The following is a 15,770-nucleotide window of genomic DNA, read 5'->3' as shown; positions in this document are numbered from 1 at the left end:
TGATCTATTGAATTATGATCTATTGTGGTTGGAGTCTGTAGTCAGTGGTGCAACATTACACTGAGGGATGTTTCTTTCATTTGAATTGTGTTATTTATTACTGGGGGAAAATAGCGCGCGGACAGCTGTCAGTGTGATGCAGTACATTTGTACACCACTGCAAATAACAACCACCATAATAAACATATAATTCAAACAGCACCTCAAAACTGAACATCTTTATGTATGCAAACTTGTTTCACTTGTGTTGGATCTCATCAGACGATTTAGGTTTACGTAATGAAGTTTTTACATGCCTTTACTATGTCTCCTGTCAATCTCGCGATAGTTTATGCGGCGTCATTTGGTGACGTCATACGGCGCGACCAATCGCGCACAATTTAAATGGCGTCAGAAGTCAGTTTGTTATGGCAGTGAGGATGCGTCACACACACATACACGAATGAATTACAGGTAAGTTTAAAATTCTTTGGAACGTTATAATACATTTCTGCTTTTAATGGTTCGCATTCAACTCGCAGGTGCCTCCTACCGCGAACGGAAACGGCAGAAAAATAAACTATGCATGTCGCGGTAAACTATGGAATTGGTAAGTCAATTGTTTGTAGTATTAGCTAGCCGCCTCCATTCATTTGAATGGACGTGGTTAGCTACCTGACACCTCCATTCATTTAATATACACTGTTAGCTTGGTTGGAACAAAATACGAAACCTGCGGGAGAAATTACTAATTATTAATTATTTAAGCACTTAAGAAATGCTTTCTTTTATGTGAATGTTTATTACTGGAATTCCTTTTGAATATTGTATATGAATTATATCAATTGTCAATGGTATGTATTATCTATACTGATATTTCAGTATTTAATTTAGACTACATTTATAGTGCAATTAGTGCTATTTTTGTTAGTCTGTATGCATACATGGAATGCTCAATATAGTTGTTAGTTGTAGAACCACTTGGAATTCTATGTACAACTTAAACATTGGTGAGCAATAAATGTATAGCAATGTAAATTGTCTGAATAGTGAACATTTGGTAACACGGGCCAGGTTTTCTTACGATGGTGAGCTACCAGAGCGGGCCGAGAGCCACAGATTGAAGTCTACTTTAAGATTCAACCATACCACTCCCACTGGCTGGTTGGTGGCTCTTTTGCAGCCCACAGCTTTTCCCAATGAAACATCTGCCACCACATTTCCACGCACACACTATCACGACCCCAGACCACTTCCACTTTCCGAAAGATGATTATAAACCCAGACGTGGGTGGGCCGGGAATATATTGTTTTGCACTGTGAATACTTGTATACATTATTGTATTTTTCTTTTGTATACCATACTTTGCACTTAAAAAGCATTCTTTCTCCTGTGTACTCGCTCCCTGAGTTGAACTTGGTCTCCTGATCACTAGCCTATAAATTATCAATACTGCGTTATAAAGTTGCTCATTACTGGTGAGTGTAACAATTTATGTACAAGGTTACAAGTTGAAGCTGCATCCCATGAAAAAAGGGTGACCTAGAAGAAAGAGAGAGTCAATGGATGATCCCAGAAGAATGTGAGTCAGTCAGGCCTGAGAAAGGGAGCCAAGAGGAGGCCCGAAGGTGTGGAGGAGGTGGGTGAATCCAGGCTGACCCGTGTGTGTGTTGTCTCAGTGGGTTTCTTTTGTGCTGGCGCCAGCTAGAAATCCCTTCACTAAGCAGAGTCAGTACACACAAGCTCCATTCAGGCCTCTTTGATGGGAGTAACACTAGACATGTTCCGAGCACACAACAGATCCTATCTACCTGATGTTTAAAAAGCGGGAGCGTCTGATCATAACTTATCGAGGATTCAGATGTGCTCTTCAATGCTTTTGTTGCACAAATAGGAGCTTGTGTTTAAGGTTCACTTCATCTTTGGTCCAGTTAAGGTGTACTCTAGTAGGTTTGCTCAGCTAGTCCGGTTCATGAAGTGAGAATGCAATCCAGGACCAACAACACTGAGAACACTTGAGAGATGGGCTTGCCAGCTTTGATACACATACTTATTCTAGTTCTCTCAACAACGGCACTTGTGATGTCCGCTCTCCTTGGGATGGCCGTGTCTTCCAGCACAAGATGTGTGCGCCAGTCCTCAGGTAAAAAAAAAATGCTGATGGCAAACGAGCATCTTTAGTGAGAGCTTGGTATCCACTCTGTGAATGAAGCTGAGGCTAGCAATTAGCGACGTGTTGTATTACTCCGTTAGATAAAAATACTTTTTCATGTTAGCTTTTACATTAATATCACTGTAACTTAGCTAATATACAAGTCAGTTATGTACTGTTGAACACTTGGTGTTTTTTTTTTCTTTAATGTCAAAATAGGTATTTCCCATGACTGCTGTTGCTAACGAGGTAGCTAGCTATATGAACTTATTTTCTCACGCTAGAATGCACAGAAAAGGGAAGGAAATATATGTTCATGTCTCGCATAAGGATTGTGAATGATGGGCAAAATTCCAAAAAACGTGCAGTTCCCCTTTAAGAGCAGGAAAGGACATAAATATTACATATATAACAAATATGACACCATGAGCGATTTACACTTTCCACATTTGCAACTGAACAGTGTATATACGGGTGTGCGTGTGCAATGTGTAACTTTCGCAACACGGCGAGATTCCTCCATTTCCTGGTTGCTGCGGAGCATGTATTTCAATAGGAAAGCTATGCTATGCAGGCTACGCTCTTAAACTGCATCAGTTTTGCATGAAAAGTTAAAAATTTTGTTTTGTGACTCAGTGAAATAAAAAAAAACTCTTTCTAGTACTAGATTTTGTCAATTTTCTAAAAAGCAATGTTAAAATATTGTCTTGTTTCGTTCTTGTGAACCCAGTATCATGTATTGTGACACGCCTATTTATAATGGAAAAATATTAATGCTTAATCAGTTTTCTTTTTTTATGTTTCATAATTACAGGACTACACAAGTCTTTCAATTGATTTTACTTGGCCCATACTTTCAATTGCTATTATTAGAAAATGACTCAGTCGTCATTAAATCAGTCATTAGTTTGTAAATCAGCAACAGAAACCACACTAGTAAAAGAGGTTTTACCAGCACAACCAGATCTGCATTCAAATATCTAGTCTGCTTTGTTCTGAAATATTAGTCAACATCCTGTGATTAAACTTTGAATGACTAGATTCATGAGACAAACGGACTTTGATGCAGTAAGCTGGTTTCTGTTAGTGTAGTTAGCTTACTGTAAACATGCAACATGCATTTATTTAGAGTTTTAGGAAGAGAAGAGTGCCCCATCATCTTTCACGTATGTTTCAAGTTCAGACCATTCAAAGTGAAATTAAACTGTTCATTTCGACCGGGCTCTACCAAGTGAGCTCAGTGGCAAATAAAGATGGATGACCTTATTAGATTTGGCCTGTTGAGTGACTTAATTAGAAACGGGACAAAAAATATGTGTCCTATGATTGACTGGACGAGGTGTAGCCAGAATAGGCTCCACCTGATCTGTGACCCTCAACAGTATAAACAGTGAAAAATAAATCTGTTCCAGGCACAAACCTTTGACATGGTATAGGAGTGATGGACATATTGATTCCATGGTATTGATTGTCACAACCCCTTTAAAGAGAATACACACCAACCTCATCGTGTCACCCCACCACTCATCTAAATGGTCAGACTGTAAACAAACAAACACCTATACACATCCATTGGCCCCACCATCTCTGGAGCAAATCAGTTGCTTCCTGCAAAGAAATACAAAAAGATCAAACATTGCATCGGTAATGAGTATCCGTTACCTTTATAAGGTAACAAAACTATCAATACTATGTAAAGGAAACAAAAGGCCCACACCGGACCCGTTTCGGAAGGCCTCAAGAAAAAGTTATAATTGTGTCAACATCGCCACAACTCATATTTCATAGTTTATCTATGACAATAGTATGGTAAAAACATTCATTAAGTGAGTACACTTTGTGAGCGGCGTGACTCTGGTGGTAGAGTGGTTGTCTCCAACCTGAAGGTTGTGTGTTCAATCCTCAGTCCTCCCGTTATGTCGAAGTATCCTTGGGCAAGATACTGAACCCCCAGTTGCACCTGATGATGGTGCGTCATCAGTAGGTGTGCTAACAGTAACAAAGCGCTTTTGAGGTGGAAAAGCACTACACAAGTGAATTTACGTTTCATTTTATTTTTTTGTTTCATGTGCACAATATTGTTAAGGCTTTCCTTTTGAATCTAGCAAGCTTGCTTTTTTAATATCCTCTCAGAGAGAAAACAGAAATATATTCAACGAATTTGAGGCCAATGAGCAACAATGTCATAAAAAGCAAAATCAGCCTCCTTACCACAAGCTTCCCATGAGGGGGCTGTGAGTTTGTGAGAATAAACTGTCATCTGTCGTCATTTCATTGCCACATTTAGCAGTGATTTATATAAGGGGAGAAAAGCAGCACGAGAATGCCTTTTCCAAGCGCAACAGCTTGCTGCAATTTAGGTTATATGGGGGAAAACCACTGAAACAAATATTTGACCGTCATCCATAATGAAATGGACACAATAAAGTGAGTCAAAGGCTAGGTAACAAAATGCACCACTTCACCAAAGGAACAAACATTTTAGTAATGCCACAGGGGTTTGCAAATTAACTTTATCAGACCTCTAAATCCCTACAACGTTAATTCACATGATGAAGAACTGCTGGAAGGATTTGTTCAGTCTAAAAAAAAAACCCCATCATTTTCTAATTAGTCTGATAACAATATTTCTATGTCCTACAGTCATAGTGATGTTATGCTCATAGTCAGCTGGGTTCCACACCCATTGTAGTCGTACTTTACAATAAGGCACACAAAAATACAGTAATTACTGAGGACCTAATGAATAACCAAGCAGAGTAGTTATTAAGGAAGTGAGGCACATGCATTTAGTGAGGAACTACCCATCACGGAGTTGTAAGAATCACTTTACAATATACAATTATATGATGGGGTGGAATGTAAGCCTAGAAAAAAGGGGACCTATTATGTTTTTTCCACTTTTCTGAGCTATGAATGTAGTTAGAATGTTGTATTCTCGTGTTAAATGATGCAAAGTTTCACATCATGAGTTTTGCTCATTTGGAAGTGAGTTTGGGATGGCTCAAAACTCTTGGTTTCAGAAGGCGTGGTAAAACTGCCCCTTTGTGATGTCACAGAGGGACGGACTTCCTTATATGGGTGTTGCTGTAAGCTCTGCCCTCTCCTAAGCTTTCTTTCTCTATTTACGTTGCTTGCAATGGCTCATCAGGGAAAGACACATTTGTTTATAGGAGTCCAAAACTCAATACAAAGGGGTGAAAAATTAGCATAATAGGACATGTTTAAAAAAATAAAGCAAAAACATTTACTGTTGACGAGTCCTACAAGGTGGAATGAACCATTTAGCATTTTTTAAACGTGGGTCTATGCAGTATTAGACACTTGTCATTTGATTGGATTCAAACATTGTTAAGTTTCAAAAGGCTTGGGTTTATTTTATTTTATTTTGCATAAACACTCTGTGGTTAGGCCACAACCACTGTGGGGTGGGCACATGGTCAGAAAGGCTCTGACCACATTCAAGTCTATCGCACTCCTGGCATTTGGAGGGCTGCGTTTGCTTAGCAAATTCAAAATGTTAAACCCTAGTAATACTGAAGATCTAAATGGGGCCTAAATAAATGAAGAGTGAAGAGTGATGCTGAAGCGGGTGGGAAATAAAAACAATATTAAAAAAATAAAAAATTGAGTGCTGTTACATTTTTCTCATCCATTGGTGTAGTGGTTGAATTTGTTTATATGTACTTTCAAGATTTTACATATTTCATAATTGCATAATTAAAAATATGTAGATATTTTACATTACAATGAAATTACTTTTTAATATCCATATTCATATTTATTTTGTTAATATTTATGCCCTGCTTTCACAGCAAATTATGATGTTGGTTTGTATATCTTGCATTCATTCATTTTCTACCGCTTATCCTCACGAGGGTCGTGGGTTGTACTGGAGCCTATCCCAGCTGTTTTCGGGCGAGAGGTGGGAATAAAAAAAATACTGAACAAATAACGTCAAATTTTTGTAGTGCAATAATACATACTAAATAACAATAATACATAACTATTATTTAATGGAAAACCTGAGGCCAGAGAAGACATTAAATCCTATTATGTGTCATCCATTTAAAAATTTCACTTCTTTTGGGTTTTTGTCTGTGTTTTAGGACAATGGAGCAAAATTAAATCAAATGTATCTCAATAGTATGCCATTGTTTTACATGACATGCTGAGTTAGTGAGATAATTGAAGCAGATTAACAGCAAACTGATGTGCGGTATGTAACGTTCCATGCACGGCGCAGCAGTCTGACGTGAGCAGGCACACATGGAGACATTCACTGTTTTCCCTGAGTGAACGGGGAGACTCAAACACTCTAATTAATATGTCACATTGAAAATATTTTAATAGCTTACAAATGGTGCTGAGCGCACACTGCCCTGTGCCATTTATTTACAGTGAGGCTGAGACTTACTGGCACGAGGCAGCAAATTCTTCAACGTCTTAATTAGAAGGAGTCTTCTGATGCATGTGTGGAACCTCTGTGGTCTCCAAACACCACCCCTTCTTTAAAACATGGCCTCTTCCTTAATCAGTACCAAATGGAGACCCCCTTTCCTCTTCCCATCATGGCTGATAGAAGGAACCAGAGAGGAAGGAAGTGATTGTATTCAATGGGAGCCTTCCATTTATATTTTTTAAAGCCGAATCACATCACCCCCACGATGCTTACAGTCACTGATGCTTGGTCTCAGTGTGCAGTTGTGAAGAATTGCTTATAATTAAGTGTTATTTGTTTGGGAGCCACAGGGTGTTTTCCATTGCAGCATGGAAAATTTAGCACAGTCTTGTCCAAACTTTTTCCACCCAGAGCCATATCATGAAAAATGAAAAGATGCCAGGGCTACTTTTAAGTGTTTTATAAAGCAACAAATGTACATATGCTAAGAAGTCTCAACTTTCTGATACGGGTGAAAAGCGTATAATTAGTATTAACTTTGGTCTCCCCCCCCCCCCCCCCCCCCCATTAATTTTTTTTTTCAATTATTTCAACTTCTTCCTTATTTAATCTTTGCACATTTTCTTCTCGTAATATTATGATTATAATATTATTATTCACATACAATTTTGACTTTATTTGCATAATATTATAACTTTTCATCGACTTAATCTTCTGAAAATTACCACTCTATCATGTTTGTTTATCAAAAAACGTTTTTAAACAAAAATGCAATTTTTCCTCATATGATGAGTAAATTCTCGTAAAATTGTCACTCTTTTCCCTTTATATTTAGACTTTACTTGTGAAATTAGACTTGTTTTATCCATTGCTGTTGTTTCTTTTTTAATTTTTCAACGAATTGAACATTCTTCTTGTAAATTGTCTTCTCTTGGTACTATAATTTTCATTCATTCATTTTCTACCACTATTCTCATGAGGGTCGCGGGCATGCTGGAGCCTATCCCAGCTGTCTTTGGGCGAGAGGCGGGGTACATTCTGGACTGGTCGGCAGCCAATCACAGTGCACATTTAGACAAACAACCATTCACACTCATATTCATACCTATGGACAATTTGGAGTCGTCCATTAACCTGCACGTTGAGAACGTTGTTTTGCTTGTTTCTCCTAATATTTTGACATAAAAAAATATCATTTTTCTTAAATAGTTCAACTTTATGTTAGTAAAATGACATTAATTACTCTTGTAAAAGACTGCTGATTTTTAAATTTTTTGCTGTTGTTTTTTTTCTTTTCTTCTGGTTAAATGTGCCGCACTTTGGACACCCCTACTTTAGCAAATACACTTTGGTCCTCATGAGATATTGGTTAGGGTTAGTAAATATGACTTGAAATCAAAGGCAGTCATTATTTATGGACCATGCTGGGTGGAGATTCTGAGCTGCTGTTATTACACTTTTAAAGCCATTTACACCTAAAGTCCCTGTAAAGAATCCCATGCTTTGTACAGCATGTGCTTGTGATTATTAATTAGCGTTTTACTCACATTTAAGGGTAATAATGGGGAGAACTAGTAAAATTAAAAGACTTTATTGCCCTAGGCCTATAATTATAGTTTATTATGTGTTTGTTTTTCAATACGTTTTTAATGTTTAGCTGATGCAACAACTTGGCATGCACACTCTGTCCTGGCAATGATGTTGTGTTACAGCATAAAGTGTGCTGCAGTGAGTCTGAATTCCAGAGCAGGGAACTGAAGGACAGTGTCACCACAAAGACACAAGCCTCACACTCACACTTTGAATTCAGGAAAATGTTGCATTCATTTTTTTTTTTTTTTAGAAAATGGAAAAACCCCATCAATCTAGAATGGCAGTCAGACCTCTGCCAATCCAAAGTAAAACTGTTGAATAGTTGCTTTGGAAAGTCAAAAGTGAGTCATACAGAAAATTGATTAACGTATATGTTAGAATATTACAGTAAAGAATCAATATTACTAAACATTATCCACACAATCCATTCCGCAAAGCTTGTTTGTTTGTTTGATTTATTTAAACAATGCAACAAGGTAATGTTTTCAGTAACATAACACTAACTGATACAAGTGCAAAAATAAGTTAACGCTGTTAACTCATTCAATTGCAGCCATTTTTCACAAGAAAACCCCTTCAATACTGGCCATTTTGATCTTGAATGATCGTTCAAGGCACACTCAATTTTGTGCTCTAAGGCTAAATAAACATGGAACCTAGGAAAGCAAAGATTGGACTCAAAAAAAAAATGTGTTTGTTTACCTTTTTGAGAACATGGGTGTGTATCAGTTCCCGACTCGAAAAGGGAGAAACACAGCTTTTTGGGAAAAGATACATTTCACTTTGACACAAATATTTACTCTTTTTGTAACAGCTCTATTACTATCTAAACGACTATACAGACATAAACAACACAAAAAGGGATCGTTTTAAGTCGGTATTTATTTACAAATACAACACTATGAAGTATTTACACTTTTCACATTTGGAACTTCTGCCACCTTGTGGCCGTTTTTATGTCTTGAAAGTGCTCTGAAATGTTAATGCATTAGTGGAGAGTTGCATCATCACCTCTTTTTGCATCTCGTGCAAAAAACACAGAAGATGTACAAATACGTTGGTGGGATCAGTTGTTCAGGATTATGAAAAACACAAATATGTTTTTGGTATTGTAAGAGTTCATATGAGGATATAATACAAATATTTTTCTAGGGAAAAATACAAATAGAAATCAATTGTAGCCATCATAAAACATTTATGTTAAATTTTGTTAATTTTTTTTATGTTATATGAATTAAATTTATTGTTGAATGTAGTTTTAATGAAGTAAAATGACATTAGTTAACTTAACTCATTTTATTTTCTTATTCATTCATCTCAATTCATTTTATTGTATTTAATTTATATAGCTATAAACACAACAAAATGTAATGTATGGTTTTAGTTTTTATTTATTTTAATTACATTTCTGTCTATTTTAGATGAATGACCTCATGAAGTACCTCATTAATTAAACTAAAATTAAAATTAGTTTTTATTCTAGTTGTTCATATTAATTCCTTTGAGTATAGTATTTAATTTATGTAGTTCAATTTACTATTAAGTATTAACTTTTGATTTGATTGGATTGTATTTTTTTCCACTTAATTTTTTTGATGACATCATGACATCACATCAAATTAACTTCATTTTATTGTTGTGTATTTTTGTCAAGCACAACGCTGCATTATGCCGTACAATCCTGCGTTATCACGCATAATGCTGCTTTATATGAGTAATACTGCCTTATTACAAATATCGCTGTGTGATGCTGTATAATGCTGCATTATCATGCATAACACTGCAATATCACAAATAAGGCTGTTGTATCACAAATAATGTTTAATGGACAACTTCAAGCCAGCACTTGTTTCACAATTCTAGTGTTGTACCAGTGATGTTAGTAATTGGGGTAGCACTGCACTGTAAATAGTTGTTAATATTACGTGTTTAATGTTATGTAATTAGATTTTTGTCATTCCATGTACATAAGTAAATACACTGTATTTACTTATTGACATGCCTGCTGCAGCGCAAACAATGATTCAGTCATGGAAATTTTTTATGATTTTTCAAACAGCAGAGGGCGCCATTTAAATCTTAAATGGTTAAGAAATGCAGGAGGAGTTAGCAGACAAAAAAAAACAGGCTGAATAAAAAGTAGGAAAAGGAGGAATACATTGATGAAAAATGGCACGCAATTTTATATGTGTGAATGCTGAAAGCATCCGACTGTAGTGCTGTCATTTGCTCCCGCTGATGTGGCAGAAAAGCGTCTGGGTCACAGAGTCAGCTGGCACCACAGCTAATGGCCAGGCTGTACGTATGAGACAGGCAGAGTGTGTGAATTTGCTCACACACAAATGGTTTTGTGTGTGTGTGTGTGTGTGTGTGTGTGTGTATCCTCATCCCCCCGGCTCTGCTCTCAGTACACACTGAGCCGCACTCTGAAATGTGGAGCCGAGTGATGACAGGCCGATCGGCGATGGACAATGTGCTGTAATTTGTGAGGGGCCAGGCCCGGAGAGGAATGATGGGTAATTAAGAGGAAGACATGAGAGACACCACAGGGGCCATCCACTGGGTGTAGCGATAAACGAATACAACCATCCCCCCAGGGTGTACTTGCTAAACTTTGCTAAAGTTTACAATGCTGACCTTTGACAAGAAAAGTCAAGTAAAATTCAAAATTCTCGCACATCATGCATCCCAATGGTTGTTTTTGTATGTGTGCCCTGTGATTGGCTGGCGACCAGTCCAGGGTGTACCCCGCCTCTCTCCCTAAGATTGGCTCCAGCACCTCTGCGACCCTTGTGAGGATAAGCGGTAGAAAATGAATGAATTAATGAATCATCCCATTAATGGTTAGTCTTGTAAGTTTCCAAAATTACAAAAAAATCCAGATTTCACTATTTAATTTTACAATGTTTTACTCTAGTAATGCCTTGAAAAAATATAACTTTTTGTAAATATTATTTTGAAATATTCTTATGGCATTTAAAAATGTGATGTGACTTTACTAAGTCAAATTGTTTTTTTTTTTTTAAATACAACCTTTAAAATACACTTTTTTCTTAAATATACAACTTTATTTTGGCAAGTTGATTATTTTATTCTGGTGGCATTTTTCCTTTCCAAAATTCTTGTAATATGTGAATTATTTACCAAAGCCTGATTAATCACATTTTTAAAGCTATACAGCAGTTGAAGCTAAGCTATTAATGTGCTAAATTAGTAAGTCAGTGTTATTTTAGCACATGGTACTTGCACACTTTAATTACATTAGTGATCCTGAGCAATGCCAGCAAAGATTAAACTTTAATGAATTTCAGTCCATGGAGGGTTAAGGTAACAACTGAACCACTTCCATTATCTTTTGTATTATACCGTATTATTACAAAGCAAATGTAAAACCTTCTGAAATTTGGATCTCCAAATTGTAGTATAAACTTATCTTATTTCCATACCCAGAACAAAGTTAAAATCCAAAGCATGTAATAGAACCATTTGACCCTGCAGACAATCTCTTAACATTTTCCTTTGCATTTCCTCTCATAACACTTTTCATCTTACGGAGGTTTCACCACATTTCTTCAGGGAAATGTGAAAACCGCACACGGGACCAAATCCTCAAGATACACAGCACATAGTCCCGGTTCCCACAGACCTGAAGAAAAAAAAAACTCACATCAGCACATGTCTGCACATTTCTCCCTTACATCTCCCTTGCAGCCTGTAAATCACTAAAACTCACTCCTGGGCCCGTTAAATAAATGTGCATGGCGTCTCGGACTAATTGATAACATTACAATGCGAACTGCTTCATAGTGGTGCTAAATTGAAAACACCAGGGGAGGAAAGCGGTGGGACAGAGGCTGGGAACATTTGAGAGGAGAGAGACAGATCATCGGTGGGATGTTGGGAGGGGATGTTCGATGTGATGAGGAAAGATGCTCAGAGGAAAAAAGGCAACAATAACACAATGGAGAACAGGAGGGACATCTAAGGACAACATCCACATGAAGACAATTCAAAAGCGGTGACAACAAAACCAATGCTCTCTCTTGTGGTGCTTTTAGGTCATTGAGATCTGTGACCATGAGGAAACTTTCATGCTGGAAACTGGTAACTGAAAGGCTCAGATGGATAGGTATATTGATTAATGGACAGATGGAATGATTGCTCGATGGACTTTATTAATTATGTGAGGGAAATGTGTCACAGCATACACAACAAGTAACAAGCGTGTACAGTAGTCCCTCGCTATTTCACAGTTCAACTTCCGCGGCTTCACTCGATCTCCCCAGTACCCCAGGGGTCAATACTGGGACCAAAACTATTCACCCTATACAGAAGTTAAATGACATCTATAAAGTCACAAAGTCCTAAAGATGGTATTATTTGCAGACAAAAGTAGAATTATGCATTAAACAAACAATAACTTGAAAAGCGGTTATACAACAAGAGAGGAGGGAAATTAAACTTCAAGCTTCGGGTAGTGATCAAAAGGTCAAGATCACGGGTAGGAGCGGACAAAATGAGTGTTCCCCTTAGGGTGGGTGGACTTAGAGATATGGTGAGAAGCACAGTCATCCGGGTGAAAGTAGAAGGCCTCAGGAAGGACCTAGAGACGGTCTTTCAACTGGCCTGGGATCGCTTTGGGATCTGCCAGAAGGAGCTGGACAGAGAGGGAACACAAGAGCGAAGTCTGGGCTTCCCTGCTTACGCTGCTGCCCCCTCAACCTGACCTCGAATAAGCGCTCGAACCTGGATGAATGGATATCAGTATGTGCAATGAAATTATGGAATGGATTAGCAAAGAACTAAAAAAAATGTACTAATATGTGCTATTTCAAGAAACAGTAGAAGCAAATGATGTATACAAAGTATAAGGAAGAAGAGTCCTGAATGAATGATGTTGTCTCCTCACAGCTAGGAGACCGGGGTTCAATTCCACCCTTGGCCATCTCTGTGTGGAGTTTGCATGTTTTCCTTGTGCATGCGTGGGTTTTCTCCGGGTTCTCCGGTTTCCTACCACATTCCAAAAACATGCTAGGTTAATTGGCGACTCCAAATTGTCCATAGGTATGAATGTGAGTGTGAATGGTTGTTTGTCTATATGTGCCCTGTGATTGCCCGGCGACCAGTCCAGGGTGTACCCCGCCTCTCGCCCAAAGACAGCTGGGATAGGCTCCAGCAGCCCCGCGACCCTCGTGAGGATAAGCGGAAGAAAATGAATGAATGAATGTTTAATTATATTATCAGAAATATGTCGGAGGCCATAACCCTGGATTTATCCTTTATATTCAACATTCATATGTAGCCTGTTTATATGTATTTAAAATTTCATTCTGCATATAAATCTATAATTAAAAGTCTAAAACTGTGCTCTTTGTTACGTTTTCAGACTTTCTGAAACACATTAATTGGATTTTCATTATTACTGATGGGAAAAACTGATTTGATTAGAGTATGTTTAGGTTAGACTTGGACCTTCTGGAACGGATTCATTCCACTACCTCAGTTCAATGCAAAATTTGGAGCTGGAACCTATCCCAGTTTTTCTTCCATTATTTCCTCCGTGAAAATTGTTTTGAAATTTTGACGTGTGGTGAATACTTTTTAAGTACACACATACAAATGAAAATGAATTCAATATAATGCTGCCTTCTGATGACATTGTGTCAAATCTGCAGATAAGGAGAGCAGCAGATAGAGACTGAGAGCTGAGGAAGAAGAGGAGGGAGGCCGACTTTGATCTCTCCGCTCGTCTGCCACGCTGTTTCCCTTCAAGGCTTCCTGGTAAGTTTCAGTAGACACCGCCAGGTCCACTCTCAGGGATTGGACGCTAATGGATCAGTTAAAGGGGCCTATTCTTTATGGCCTGGCTAAGTGTTATCACGTGGGGTTAAAGACACTGACCATGAAGCAAATCCCTGTCAGACAGCGAGCTGCTCCTCTGGGGGAAGAACAGTCAAAGCACAGAAATTCAGATTATTGGGAGAAAGTGCCATCTCAATTCTTGTATTTTGCATCATTTATCTCTCTTCCTGTAGCCGGATCTCCTGTAGCTTTCATTCTTATCCTTGCCATAGTCACACATCAACGGATCCCCCTCAATATTATATCTCCTTCAATCTGCTATGCAGGACAGAAAGCAGCCAATGGATTCCAGAAGTTGAGGTGACCTCTTCAATACAGCATTTTATCCGTGGACCTGTCAGTGTGGACTGCTTCAAATACGACACAGGGCCCGTCAGATAAGGATCACAAAGACAGAGACATCGCTCCTAAAGTGATCGCTCTGCCTGTGTTTTTGTTTAACGAGAAATCCAAGGGCTGGATTGGCAGCTCATAGACTCCCACTAATTGAATGTGATAGATTCAGTCATTAAGTTAATTGGCAGCTGGTTTTGATCCTGATCCGTTGCACCCACTCAAGAGGGTTTATGGCATCATTTTTCTTGTCCATAATCCAAAGATCAGTGAACTTGCACAGGCTTGTCAGAACAGCAGGCAGTTTAAAAGCTGTGCTGGAAGCGATGTCGCAACAGCAAGAAGATTCAAATAGTCATTTAACACCCAAAACCTCTATGGACTAACCAGAATAGCAGCCATTAGCGTGTAGAAACTTGACAAGTTTGAACAAAACTGAAAAGAAAAAATGCTGTGGATTTGTTTTACCAATTCTGATAAGTGAATTTCTACGAAGGTGCAGTACTTCTTTATAAATGGAATATTTTTGTAGTTATGGCATAGAAAACCTGTGTAAACCTGCATGTAAAACCATAATTATCTATAAAATGTGTTTTGTGTTAACATTTTTGGCTGTCTGGAACAAATTAATTGGATTACATTTTACATTACGCATTTGCTATGGGGAAACTCGTTTTGGTTAGTCTGTTTTGGTTTGAGTCAGACTTTCTGGAAAGTTACGACAAATCTACAGGTACAGTTTGTCTAATCCACCTTTGAATTACTTACTGGTAAAATCTAAATTTCAAACTGTAATAGGTATATATAAGTGATCGGTTATCATATCTGTTAATATCTGCTAGTTTTAGTATAACTATATTTTGGCGCCCCCTGGAGGCCAAAGTACCCTTATTCATTCATTTTCTACCGCTTATCCTCACGAGGGTCGCAGGGGTGCTGGAGCCTATCCCAGCTATCTTCGGCGTCAGGGTACACCCTGGACTGGTTGCCAGCCAATGACAGGGCACATATAGACAACCATTCACACTCACATTCATACCTATGGACAATTTGGAGTCGCCAATTAACCTAGCATGTTTTTGGAATGTGGGAGGAAACCGGAGTACCCGGAGAAAACCCATGCATGCACGGGGAGAACATGCAAACTCCACACAGAGAGAGCCGAGGGTGGAATTGAACTTTAAATTGAGCCGTGCAGCTGGTACCCTTATCGTTTGCCTACATTTTCCAATGGGCCGATCACCTCTGTATGCACCGGACCAGGATTATAGTGTCCTCGTTCCACTCCTACTATCAATACGTACATTTTTGTATTTTGTTTATCCTCTTCAGTTGCTTTAACTGCTTCTGCCACCTCCATATTTGTTGAGCTGTTACTAGTTACAAATTCTTAAACAGTCCTTGTTAGACATTAACATTTTAGTCAAGTAGAAGAAGGGATCAGTCGT

General features: G+C 38.2%; 1 long non-coding RNA gene across 1 annotated transcript; it reads left to right on the top strand.

The window, feature by feature from the left end:
- The first annotated feature begins 367 nt into the window (after window positions 1–367).
- On the top strand, window positions 368–14,887 carry LOC131134949 (uncharacterized). The gene is made up of 4 exons (XR_009131501.1): window positions 368–453; window positions 522–589; window positions 13,803–13,908; window positions 14,256–14,887. It is a non-coding gene; the product is annotated as an uncharacterized LOC131134949 (long non-coding RNA).
- Window positions 14,888–15,770: the final 883 nt, after the last annotated feature.

This window comes from Doryrhamphus excisus, chromosome 1, assembly GCF_030265055.1.
Source record: "Doryrhamphus excisus isolate RoL2022-K1 chromosome 1, RoL_Dexc_1.0, whole genome shotgun sequence".
Lineage (NCBI taxonomy): Eukaryota > Metazoa > Chordata > Actinopteri > Syngnathiformes > Syngnathidae > Doryrhamphus > Doryrhamphus excisus.
Note: the sequence above shows the minus strand (reverse complement) of the source record. Positions and strands in the feature narration are given on the sequence as shown.